General features: G+C 42.4%; 1 long non-coding RNA gene across 2 annotated transcripts; it reads right to left on the bottom strand.

The window, feature by feature from the left end:
* Positions 1-734: 734 nt before the first annotated feature.
* Positions 735-12,866, bottom strand: LOC129695407 (uncharacterized). Of its 2 annotated transcripts, XR_008723157.1 has the most exons (4): positions 11,862-12,866; positions 9,396-10,279; positions 5,981-6,035; positions 735-2,645 (listed from the first exon to the last, which is right to left on the bottom strand). It is a non-coding gene; the product is annotated as an uncharacterized LOC129695407 (long non-coding RNA). The 2 variants fall into 2 exon arrangements; XR_008723156.1 differs by lacking the exons at positions 735-2,645; positions 5,981-6,035 and having other exon boundaries at positions 9,265-10,279.
* Positions 12,867-14,011: the final 1,145 nt, after the last annotated feature.

The raw sequence follows: 14,011 nt of genomic DNA, 5'->3' as shown, positions 1-14,011 counted from the left end.
AATCGGGGGAGAAGGGCCTTGGTCAGGGAGGTGACCAAGAACCTGATGGTCACTCTGGCAGCGCTCCAGAGTTCCTCTGTGGAGATGGGAGAACCTTCCAGAAGGACAACTATATCTGCAGCACTCCAGGAATCAGGCCTTTCTGGTAGAGTGGCCAGACGTAAGCCATTCCTCAGTAAAAGGCACATGACAACCCGTTTGGAGTTTGCCAAAAGGCACCGAAAGGACTCTCAGACCATGAGAAACAAGATTCTCTGGTCTGATGAAACCAAGATTGAACTCTTTGGCCTGAATGCCAAGCATCACGTCTGGAGGAAACCAGGCACCGCTCATCACCTGGCCAATACCATACCTACAGTGAAGCATGGCGGTGGCAGCATCATGCTGTGGGGATGTATTTCAGCGGCAGGAACTGGCAGACTAGTCAGGATTGAGGGAAAGATGAACGGAGCAAAGTACAGAGAGATCCTTGATGAAAACCTGCTCCAGAACGTTCTGGACCTCAGATTGGGGCGGATGTTCACCTTCCAACAGGACAACGACCCAAAGCACACACCAAGACAATGCAGGAGTGGCTTCATGGCAAGTCTGTGGATGTTCTTGAATGGCCCAGCCAGAGCCTGGACTTGAGCCCAAACAAACATCTCTGGAGGGACCTAAAAATAGCTGTGCATCGACGCTCCCCATCCAGCCTGACAGAGCTTGAGAGGATCTGCAGAGAAGAATAGGAGAAATTACCCAAGTACAGGTGTGCCAAGCTTGTAGCGTCATACCCAAGAAGACTTGAGGCTGTAATCGCTGCCAAAGGTGCCTCAACAAAGTACTGAATACTTAAGTAAATGTGATATTTCAGTTATTTCTTTTAATTACTTTGCAAAAATTTCTAAACTGTTTTCACTTTTTTATTATGGAAAATACCCCAAAATATGGAAAAAGTGAAGGGGTCTGAATACTTTCTGAATGCACTGTAATTTCATAAATAAAACACCTTGCACAAATCCTGTGAACACTGCTGTCCAAGTCTAGTTTATTACTCGCCACAAATTGAGAAAATAAAATCTGTCCCGGTTTTTTCAGATGGTTAGCTACTTGATAGAACCCACATTTAATCAAACATTGGCTCAATTGGTGAAATTCCCTTCCAAAATCTCTCTGCCTTTCATCCATTATTCTTCAAGAAACATAGAAAATAGATGCAGGACTAGGCCAAACGGCCCTTTGAGCCAGCACCGCCATTCAATATGATCATGGCTGAGCATCCAAAATCAGTAGCCCGTTCCTGATTTCACCCCATGTTGCAAGGGAACGGGTTCAATGTTCTGACTAGTAGAACAGAAAAAGGATCACTTGTCTGTTTAGTTGCAAATCAGTTTTATTGGCAAGAGAGGACAAAAACAATACATGTCTCGGTATGCACAGGGTCCAGTTTTACAGCAGCACACTCTCTCTCTCTCTCTCTCTCTCTCTCTCTGCCTCTGTCCATGGCGCTGATCGCGACTCAGCCCGTCGGTGAATCTCTCTCGTACATGAACACATCAGATTTATTGGCAAGAGAGAGAACAAAAATAATACTTGTCTTGGTATGCGCTGGGTCCGTTTTACAGCAGTACACGTGTCTCTCTCTCTGCCTCCATCTGCAGCGCTGATTAGCCAGTCGGTGAACCCCTCTCGTATATGAACTTAAACTAACTTCTGGCTTGCTGGCGCCTGCCTTTATACAGGTAGGAAATCAGGTATTGAAATAACTGGCGGTTAGACCTGGCCAATAGCGCTGCTCCTAAATTTAAATTGCACCCGATGGCAGAGGACTACATCGATCAAGCCCCCACCCCCCCCACTTTGGAAACAAAGTGCTGTCAGTTGCAGACTGGCGTATAAAGCAATACACATAGTAATACAGACTTGGGGTAAAGGCAATACACACAGTGCTACAGACTTGGCTCAAAAAGCAATACACACAGCAATACAGACTTGGGGTAAAAGTAATAGAGCGCTGCCGGTTTGGCACACAAAGGTTTAAACAGAGCGCTGTCGGTTTAGGGCATGGGAATTTAAACAAAGTGCCACCGGCCACAGCGCTATGGGTCACAGACTGTTCAGGCAAATACCCCATATCCCCCTTTCATTAGCCCTTAGAGCTGTATCTAACTCTCTCTTGAATGCATCAAGAAAACTTAAAACCTTTACTCTGATCAAGATTTTAGTCACCCTCCCTGCGGCTAGGGTCAAATTTTGTTCGGTAACTGCTCAGCCAAGGGGTTAATATGGATACAAGCAGCTGTTGTACAACCAGCAAATGAAAAACAACCCAAGTGCTTCCTTTCTCATACACAACAGTGCAAACGTTTTCTACCTATATGCAGTTCCTGTCTGCAAAGGTTTACTTCCAATTGTCATATTTGCAACAGTGTTCATAGTACGCCTTCTGCTTTCGAAAAATAGTATATAGAAATTCCATTCTGCACATCCGAGCTTTCAGCTTCTGTTACACAGAACCCCTATGCCCAATGGTATAATTACTCTGCTGTGTAACAATGCAAAGCAATATAAAGTCTAATGCTCTTCAAAATCAGCTCGGGTTGTTATGGCATAAATTTTCTTCACATCATGAAAACTTTGTTAAAAGGAAAGGTCTTCTCCAGGACCTGTATTTTGTTAAATTCGAACAAAAATGTATCGTTCATAAGTTGTGGCTCCATCTCTCATTGCCCCCGAATTAGGTAATCTGCTGTACCATTCAGAGGGTAATATCAACAATTTCATACAGATGATGGACAGTATATGGAACAAGCTGCCAGAGGATGCAGTTAAGGCAGGTATAATAACAATATTTAAAGACATTTGGACAGAAAACATTTGGAGAAATATAGTTCACAAAATAAATCTATAGTCATATATTTATAGTCATATTTTTTTTGGACTTCCTGCTTCACATGATAATAAATTTGTCAAAAGATTCAGATTCAGATTCAATTTTAATTGTCATTGTCAGTGTACAGTACAGAGACAACGAAATGCATTTAGCATCTCCCTGGAAGAGCGACATAGCAAACGATTTGAATAAATAATAATAAGTGTCCGGGGGGGGGGTGGTGATTGGCAGTCACCGAGGTACGTTGTTGAGTAGAGTGACAGCCGCCGGAAAGAAGCTGTTCCTCGACCTGCTGGTTCGGCAACGGAGAGACCTGTAGCGCCTCCCGGATGGTAGGTCTTTGATAATGTCCATGTTATGGGTTAATCTTTCATTGCCCTTGAATTGGGTAACTTGCCATTTCAGAGGGTAACATCAGCTCTACTGCCTTGGCTTTGGTGTCATATTCAAGCCAGATTGTGCGAGGATGCCAGATTACCTTCCACAATATATTTTGTGAGCCGCAACACTTTTACAACATGACTGTTCTAGGTTTTTAATTCTCAATATCATTATTTGCCATAGTGAGATTTTAATGCCAGTTCCTTGATCATTGGTACAGCCCTCTGAATATTGGACCAGTAATTTAAACACTATGCTGCTAATGCACTTTGCACACTGTAGCAATCATTTATCACTGAGAAGTATTGCAGGCTAGAACAAAAACAAGAGTGTCTCCTAACCCCACAGCCAACCAACCCCCAGTCACACTACTCCTTTCCCCTCTTTTGTTCACTTATCTCCTCTCCCCCATCTCCCTTTGATTCCCCTCTCTTCCCCTCCCCGATCACTTTCCAATGATATCCTCCTCATCAGCTTTACATTTCACTCCTCCTCATCCAACACACCCTTCTGTCTCCTTCAAGCCTTTGTCACTTACTCCACCCATCCTCTAGTCAAAAGGCCCCCACCACCTGTATCCACCTATGATTTGCAAGACTTTGTTCCACCATCACCTCTCTTCTCCAGCTATCCCCCTGAACCAATCAATCTGAAGATGGGTCCAAATCTGAAATGCCGCTTGTCCATTCCCTCCAGAGATGAGGCCTGGTCCACTGAGTTCCACCAGCACTTTGTGCTTTGCTCAAGAGAATGCACTACAAAGTGTCATACTCTGCAAAGAAACTTCCCTGAACGTTACTAAAAGTTACATGTTTATTCCCAGGCCTTAAGGTTTGCAAGGTTAACAATTTACACAAAAGGTTAGTTGTGATCATCAACTTTAAATGTTAATTTTGTTTTCCTCTCCACTGATGCCGCCCAGGGTGCTAAATGTTCCCAGAATTTTCTATTTTTATTTCAGATTTCCAACAGTTTTTTTTATTCTTCAAGGAAGATAATAATAATAATAATACATTTTATTTATGGGCGCCTTTCAAGAATCTCAAGGACACCTTACAAAAATTTAGCAAGTAGAGGAAAAACATGTAAGTGGAATGAAATAAATAGTAGAGACATGACTAGTACACAAATAAAGACAGATGATTGATTGAAAGATGATTGATCAAGGAGCTCCAATTTGAGCTCTAATAACAATCCTATCCAGCACTGCAGTTTCTAGTGCTGGAGGTGGGCAACACCTTGATATCGGAACTTCAGAAGATTTTATTTAATAAAGTACTTCGGAGAAATTTCACAACACAATGGTGTCACATAACGCCTTACAACAAGACATTATGACACCTTACAACAAGAAATACAGCTGTGCAGAGACTGGTAGGATTAATGCAAGAACACGCAAAACAAAAAGGTGGCTATAGGTCAATTGCCTCCATGAGTCAATACAATCATAATGATCTCATCTTGCCCAATATCCATTTTTTGTAGTCTACTCATAACAGAAGTAGGCATTCAATCCTTGTGTCTACTCTACCTCAATGCCACTTTCCTGTACTAATCACTTAGAGTCATACAGCACAGAAATAGGCCATTCTGCCCAACTTGCCCATGCCGACCAAGATGCCCGATCTACACTAGGCCCACCAGTCTGCATATGTCACATATACCTCTAAAATGTTCCTATCCATGTACCTGCCCAAATTATTTTTAAATTTTGTTATAGTACCTGCATCAATTACCTCTTCTGGCTGTCCATTCCACACACCCACCAAGTTCAAGTTCAAATTACATTTATTGTCACATGCACCAATTGGTACAGTGAGATTTGAGTTACCATGCAGCCATACAAATAAAAAAAGAACACAATACACTATAGAATTTAACATAAACATCCTCTGTGTGAAATGGATTTCCCCTCAGGTTCCTATTAAATCTTTCCCTTCTCACCATAAACCTAGGTCCTTTGGTTCTTAATTCCATTGCTCTAGGTAAAAACTGTGTATTTACCCCATCAACTCCCCTTGCGATCTTATTCACCACTATCAAAGCCCTCCTGTACTCCAAGGAATAAAGTCCTAGCCTGCCCACCCTCTCTATAGCTCAGACCCTCAAGTCCTAGCAAAATCCTCATAAATCTTCTCTGCTCTCTTTCCAGTTTAACAGAACAAAGACGTCTGTCTGTGTGTGTGTTTGTTTAACGTGTACTTGATGTTGCACTCCAAGAAGCACACGGTCCTTCACAAATCAATCAACTAATTCCAATGGCAAGGGAACCTAGACAATTGGAGCTGATAGATCTGTTGCAGCCTTCATCCGCCTTCACAGCCGTTGAGTTCAAGATAACTTCATCCGCCTGGTCCGCCGTTGAGGTCTTGTCGGTTGGATCGTTCTTAGTCTGGACCCTCATCCTCGACCTTACCGTCATGGGTGGCCCTACCAGAAGCTGGTGCTTCCGACGGCATCGCTCTTGGAATCATGGGGCCTCTTCGCCACGACAAGATAAACAATCTGAAGAGAGGATTCCAGTTTAACAATATTCTTCCTGAAACAGGGTAACCAAAACCGACCACAATACCCCAAATGCAGCCTCACCAGCATCTTGTGCAACTGTAACATAATCTCATAATGTTAACTTACAAAACTCTTAATGGCCAAAAATCTACAGTTCTCAGTCCTGAACTTATTCGATTTTCACAACTCTCTGGAATAATTAATACAAAATTTCACTACCTTCTGCATGAAGATATTTCTTCATATCTCAGTCCTGCATGGCCTTTCACTGGATCTGGAAAATGCAGATGGAAATGGTTTAGGCAAGCACAGAACTAGGGAAGGGGAGGCAGAGGAGAAAGAACAAAAAAGGAAGGTGGAAAATAACATTAATTTAATGAATGCAGTAAACAATTTAGTAAAATTGGTCGGGGACTTGACAAAATGCTGGGGAGAAATCCCATGTTCTTCCTCAGTTGGTCTGGACTGACCTTGCTGGGAATTGCCAACAATTACATACTGAATGGCTGGCATTCATCCACCTACCCCTTTCAATGCCTAAATTCTGCAAGCATCAGTGACTTCAAGCACAAACATCGAAGCCCAGAGCTTGTTGGCTAGGTTCTGCTGCCAATTTCCTTACTGCATATTAACATTCGATTTCATAGATGGATCATGAACTTACTGAATTCCCCAGCGGTTAAATTGGGAAAATATTCCTTCTGGAGCTACACCAAGTTCGTCTCAACCCAGGAGCAGTAAGCCTCATAACTTGAATGGCGCAGAAGACAGAGAGTGAGAAATGCAAGATAATTTACGTACATTTTTATTTAATAGATTTACTTTAATATTTTTAATTATTCAAGAGTCTGTAAATGATTCATGCTTTTTTTTTAAGGCGACTTTTAAGCAGTTTTTAAATATTTGTGATGTCAGAAACATTTAGAAGCATTCAGTCAATGATGGTCTCGATAATTGGGAGAGCTAGAGCCTTGGCTGAGCTGGCTGTTAATATCTTTTCAGCAATTTAATGGGCAAGGCTTCTCCTGTCTGCCAATGTGACAGCCCTATTACCTCATAGGGCCTCTCTGGTTTGCACCAAAATCTTAGTCATCAACAGCAAGGCATCGGGCTTGCCTTTGTCTAAATGTCAATGGCAAGCTGCTGGTGTTTCATCTGAAAGAGAGCACCAAAGAGATGCTGCCTGACCCGTTGAGTCACACCAGCACTTTGTGTCTACCTTGCTAGTACGTCCCTATATCAGTCAAAATATTCTGTTCAAGCATTAGAAGAATTTGAGGGTTTTTTTTAAAGGAAAACAGAATGCCCAGGAACTACTGAAAGCCTAAAACTTAAAACATGGACACTGAATTTCCAGGAAATGCAGACTATCGATGGGTGAAGCTTTTATGATCGCATTTGTTTCAGGCATAGATTGCAATTAACTTCAAACTAAATAGGTTTATAACTAATAAGGATAACGTTTTTTTACACAAAGGGTGGAAGGTTTATGAAACGAACTGCCGGAGGAGGTATTTGAGGTAGATACTTTCATAACATTTAAGAGACATTGGACAGATACATGGATAGGATAGGTTTAAAGAGTTATGGGCCAAGCACGCAGGTGGGACTCGTGCAGGCGGGGCATGTTGGTCGGCATGGGCAAGTTGAACCAAAGAGCATTGCTTCCACGCTGTATGACTCCAAAACATTTCAACATGGAATTAATTTTCATCAAAGGAAAGTAAAAATTGTCTGAAATGAGAAAAACACAAAGTGCTGGAGGAACTCAGCGGGTCAGGCAACATCGGAAGAAGAAATGACAGGAGACATTTGGGTCTGGACCCTTAATCAGACCATAACCTGTCCATTCCCTTCCCAGGTGACGCCTGATTCATTGAGTTCCTCCAGCTTTTTACTCAAGATTCCAACATTTCCTGTACTATAAAATGCATTGTATCAGATTGAACAGTAACTAGTGTCATAGTACACTGGTTTCACGTGAAATCTTTCTGCTGGCAGCACTGCCAAATCTTTATTTACAATACTGATGCCAATGAGAGATTGCAACACCAGCATGTTTGTCCAGGAGGGAGGAACCTCTATGGTATAATTAATCAAATGAATTTGCGTAATCTGAATGAATTTTAAAGATTTTCATTGTAATTTGGTCACATTGTTTTCATTATGAGTAATAAACTAAACTAACTTAGAGTAGTTTACAAATGACCACAGCATTACTTCCTAATGTGTTTTCCCAATAGACTTGCTGATGAAGGATGAACCGCCAACCGCCCTCACTTTCGACTGATGAAGGCCAAAGTACCAAAGGGCAAGAAGGTTTTTGCCCTTACAATGAAAATCCTTAAAATCTCCTTTAGACCCGAGCTATAGGGAGAGGTTAGGACTTTATTCCTTGGATCATAGGAGGATGAGCGGTGGTTTCATAGAGGTGTATAAAATCATGAGGTGAATACATAAGGCGAATACACAGAGTCTTTTTACCCAGAGAAGGGGAATCAAGAACCAGAGGACATAGATTTATGGTGAGAGAGGAACGAGGGTCAACTTTTTCCACACATCTGGTTATATGGAATGAACTGCCGGAGAAAGTGATTGAATCAGGTACTATACAACATTTAAAAGACATTTGGACAGGTACATGGATCAGAAAGGTTTAGAGGGATATGGGCAAAACACAGGCAGGTGGCACTAGTGTATCTGAGTCAGCATGGGCAAGTTGGGCCAAAGTTGGCACTAGTGTATCTGAGTCAGCATGGGCGAGTTGGGCCAAAGTTGGCACTAGTGTATCTGAGTCAGCATGGGCAAGTTGGGCCAAAGTTGGCACTAGTGTATCTGAGTCAGCATGGGCAAGTTGGGCCAAAGTTGGCACTAGTGTATCTGAGTCAGCATGGGCAAGTTGGGCCAAAGTTGGCACTAGTGTGTCTGAGTCAGCATGGGCAAGTTGGGCCAAAGTTGGCACTAGTGTGTCTGAGTCAGCATGGGCAAGTTGGGCCAAAGTTGGCACTAGTGTATCTGAGTCAGCATGGGCAAGTTGGGCCAAAGTTGGCACTAGTGTATCTGAGTCAGCATGGGCAAGTTGGGCCAAAGTTGGCACTAGTGTATCTGAGTCAGCATGGGCAAGTTGGGCAAAAGATGGCACTAGTGTATTGGGGTCAGCATGGGCAAGTTGGGCCAAAGTTGGTACTCGTGTATCTGAGTCAGCATGGGCAAGTTGGGCCAAAGGGCCCATTTCTGTGCTGTAAGATTTTAGCACACAATGACTCCATGATGTTGCTTGACTGGTTGAGTTCTTGCAACATTTCTGTTTTGGTAACAAAAGACACAAAATGCATGAGGAATTCAGCAGGTCAGGCAGCATCTCGGTAGAACATGGATAGGTGATGTTACAGGTTGGGACCCTTCTTGAGACTGAAAAGGTATCCCGAACCGAAAACACACATACACTGCACTCACAAAGTATTCAGACCCCTTCACTATTCCACATTTTGATAAGTTACAGCCTTATTCTAAAATTTATTAAATTCATTTATATCAATCTACACACAATACCCCATAATAAAAAATGCGAAAACAGGTGCTTAGAAATGTTTGCAAAGTAATTAAAAAGAAATAACTGAAATATCACATTTACCCTTTACTCAGTACAGGTACTTTGATAAGGCACCTTTGGCAACAATTACAGCCTCAAGTCTTCTCGGGCAGGATGCTACAAGCTTGGCACACCTGTATTTGGGTAATTTCTCCCATTCTTCTCTGCAGATCCTCTCAAGCTCTGTCAGGTTGGATGGGGAGCGCCGATGCACAGCTATTTTCAGGTCCCGCCAGAGATGTTCGATCGGGTTCAAGTCCGGGCTCTGGTTGGGCAACTCAAGGACATTCACAGACCTGCCACAAAGCACCCTCCTGCGTTGTCTTGGCTGTGTGCTTAGGGTCATTGTCCAGTTGGAAGGTAAACCTACGCCCCAGTCTGAGGTCCAGAACGCTCTGGTGCAGGTGTTCATCAAGGATCTCTCTGTACTTTGCTCTGTTCATCTTTCCCCGACTAGTCTCCCAGTTCCTGCAGCTGACAAACATCCCCACAGCATGATGCTGCCACCACCATGCTTCACCGTAGGTATGGTATTGGCCAGGTGATGAGCAGTGCCTGGTTTCGTCCAGACGTGACGCTTGGCATTCAGACCAAAGAGTTCAATCTTGGCTTCATCAGACCAGAGAATCTTGTTTCTCATGGTCTGAGAGTCCTTTAGGTGCTTTTTGGTAAACTCCAAGTGGGCTGTCATGTGCCTTTTACTGAGGATTGGCTTCCGTCTGGCCATTCTACCAGAAAGGCCTGATTGGTGGAGTGCTGCAGATATAGTTGTCCTTCTGGAAGGTTCTCCCATGTCAACAGAGGAACTGGAGCTCTGTCCGATTGCTCAGTTTGGTCAGGCGGCCAGCACTATGAAGAGTCCTGTGTTCCAAAGTTCTTCCATTTAAGAATGACGGAGGCCACTGTACTCTTCGGGACCTGCAATGCTGCAATGCTGCAGAAATTGTTACCCCTTAAAAAGTTACCTCTTACTAATAATTCATACAAAAAACATTGAAATCATACTTCTACAATGCATGATTTTAATACATCAAATTTCAAAAAGTCCCTACCCTGAGAGGGGGGACACCCCACTTCCACACCTTCTCCCCACTCAGTTGCTCCACTCCCTCACCGGGTACCCCCAAAGCCAGTGATCAGTGATGGCTCAGCCTCCCCACTTTCAAAAACGCTCCATGGCCCCTGGTTCAGACAGAGAACACTGCCAGATGTGAGCAGGGAACTGAGGCCAGTTGTCCATGATGTCTGGATCCCAATGCTCAGCGCTTCATGTTTCGGAGTTGGCTAATGTTATTGATTTGTAATTAGCCTGATTTGTAATTAGTTGACAAAACCTTAATTTATTAATCTGGAATATCCAGGGGGATATGATAAGTGTAATATTAAAATGACATGCAAGGTGTCAGGCTGTCTGTCACAACATACAGCCCCGATAACCCATTATTTCCTTCAGTTAAATATTGGGAAGGTAGCACTATTGTCATTTGCCACTCAACTATTATGTTTGTTTACCTCACTGACTATTTCTAACCCCCCCACCACCCCCAATTCCTTTGACAGGTTGAATAGAAATGTCCCCAATCTCGTTGTTTTATTAATTGAACACATAGATGAACATCCTCAAGGAGTGTTGAGGAAGCCGAATTTTAGTTAAAAATATAAGAAGATATTAAATTGGCTTCTGGGCTAGCTTACAGCTTATATTTAGTCTCAAATTAGGTTTGCCTCAGGTTGCGGTGTGTGAGATAATAAATCCTATAACATTGTCTCCCAAGTGACAAGCAGAGAAAGAGCTAGAGAGATCTCTTTGAGATAAGATGCCGTGGTGGTGGTGGAGGCAGTTGTGGCATTTAAGCAGCTTTTAGATAGGCACATGGATATGCAGGGATTGGAGGGATGTGGATCTCTTGCAGGCAGATGAGATCAGTTCAGCTAGGCATAGAAACATAGAAAATAGGTGCAGGAGTAGGCAATTCGGCCCTTCGAGCCTGCATCGCCATTCAATATGATTATGGCTGATCATCCAACTCAGTATCCTGTACCTGCCTTCTCTCCATACCCCCTGATCCCTTTAGCCAAAAGGGCCACATCTAACTCCCTCTTAAATATAGCATCATGTACAGCATAAACATTGTGGGCTGAAGGATCTGCTCCTGTGCTGTTCTATGTTGTGTTTGTTCTCACGTTAAACCTGTTCCCGCATTTCTAGTCTTCCCTGCCCTGTGAAAAAGATTCAAATTCGCCCTCATAATTTTATAAGCCTCTGTAATATCAACTCTCAGCCTTCTACGTTATAGTGAGAATGAACCCAGCCTACCTACTTATAACTACAGGCCACCCATTCAAAACAACACCCCAACAAATAACTTCTGCATTCTCTCTAGTGCAACCACATCCTGTGGTGCTGCGACCAGAATTACACACAATACTCCAAGTGCAGTCTAACCAATGATTTACATAGCTGCATATCCCTCTGAAACAGAACAAAGCCTTGGTTTAATAACTCACCTTAGACAGTGCAGCATGCATTCAGCCTTGCGCAGGACTGTCAGCCTGAATTACCTCCAGAAATCTCTGGAGTAATATTTTAATCTCCTGATTCAGAGATTGTCATTAAAGCAAGAATGTGTGGAACAGAGTGCTGTAAAATACTCGGGCATAAAGGGTTAGAAAGAATAATCAAAAATCAGAAGTGTAATGTATTTACTATTTTGTGTTATTACACACAAACAAATACTGATGGATCTAAAATTGGATCTAATCATAATTTGTTGCTCTGCATGTTCACACGCTAGAAAAAAGCTCAACAATTGTCGTTGAGTATGGTCTCATCAAATGTGTAATCAGTTCAGCCTTCAGTTCTGCAAGACATGAACATCAGATTCAGGTCACAGGGACACATTAACCTAGAAATGCTATTACACCAAAATGGGTGCATTAGACAGGCATTACAGTGGAGTGCTAACAATTGTTTCAGTCACGCTGCTACAAAGTGTAATAGTACCCAATCCCATGTAACTCTTGAAAGGACATTGTACGTTTCCTTAATAAAATATGTATATAGTTAAGTCTAGAAGTGACCTGCACCTACCTCAGAAAATCTCTACACAAAACTCCAGATGGTGTTGCACCAACACCCTATACAGCACAGCTGTAACAAGACATCCTTGTTCCTATACTCAAATACTCTTAAAATAATGACCAACAAACTACATTGCAGTTTTTGGATCTTGCCAATAACTGTATTCTTTCTCCTTACATTTGACCTCCCAAAGTGAGACACCTCACACTTGTTCGTATGAAGGGTCTCGACCCAAAATGTCGCCAAGTCTTTCTCTCCACAGACGCTGCCTCACCCGCTGAGTTTCGCCAGCATTTTCTGTCTACCTGCCATTTCTGTAGTTGATCTACATCTCGCTGAAAAACATTGACAGCTTTACTCACTCCACCATTTTTGGTGTCATCTGCAAACGTACTAACCGACCCATCTACGTCAAAGTTAAAATCATTTACATATATATACATCACAAAAAAAAAGCTTTTGGCACGTCTTACCCAAGATCATGGGAAAAAATCTGTGGGCTGAACCCAGATCTATGTTGTGTTTGTTCTCACGTTAAACCTGTTCCCGCATTTCTAGTCTTCCCTGCCCAGTGAAAAAGATTCAAATTCTCCTCATAATTTTATAAGCCTCTGTAATATCAACTCTCAGCCTTCTACGTTATAGTGAGAATGAACCCAGCCTACCTACTTATAACTACAGGCCACCCATTCAAAACAACACCCCAACAAATAACTTCTGCATTCTCTCTAGTGCAACCACATCCTGTGGTGCTGCGACCAGAATTACACACAATACTCCAAGTGCAGTCTAACCAATGATTTACATAGCTGCATATCCCTCTGAAACAGAACAAAGCCTTGGTTTAATAACTCACCTTAGACAGTGCAGCATGCATTCAGCCTTGCGCAGGACTGTCAGCCTGAATTACCTCCAGAAATCTCTGGAGTAATATTTTAATCTCCTGATTCAGAGATTGTCATTAAAGCAAGAATGTGTGGAACAGAGTGCTGTAAAATACTCGGACATAAAGGGTTAGAAAGAATAATCAAAAATCAGAAGTGTAATGTATTTACTATTTTGTGTTATTACACACAAACAAATACTGATGGATCTAAAATTGGATCTAATCATAATTTGTTGCTCTGTATGTTCACACGCTAGAAAAAAGCTCAACAATTGTCGTTGAGTATGGTCTCATCAAATGTGTAATCAGTTCAGCCTTCAGTTCTGCAAGACATGAACATCAGATTCAGGTCACAGGGACACATTAACCTAGAAATGCTATTACACCAAAATGGGTGCATTAGACAGGCATTACAGTGGAGTGCTAACAATTGTTTCAGTCACGCTGCTACAAAGTGTAATAGTACCCAATCCCATGTAACTCTTGAAAGGACATTGTACGTTTCCTTAATAAATTATGTATATAGTTAAGTCTAGCAGTGACCTGCACCTACCTCAGAAAATCTCTACACAAAACTCCAGATGGTGTTGCACCAACACCCTATACAGCACAGCTGTAACAAGACATCCTTGTTCCTATACTCAAATACTCTTAAAATAATGACCAACAAACTACATTGCAGTTTTTGGA

The sequence above is a fragment of the Leucoraja erinacea genome, chromosome 3, assembly GCF_028641065.1.
Source record: "Leucoraja erinacea ecotype New England chromosome 3, Leri_hhj_1, whole genome shotgun sequence".
In the NCBI taxonomy this organism is placed as follows: domain Eukaryota; kingdom Metazoa; phylum Chordata; class Chondrichthyes; order Rajiformes; family Rajidae; genus Leucoraja; species Leucoraja erinaceus.
Note: the sequence above shows the minus strand (reverse complement) of the source record. Positions and strands in the feature narration are given on the sequence as shown.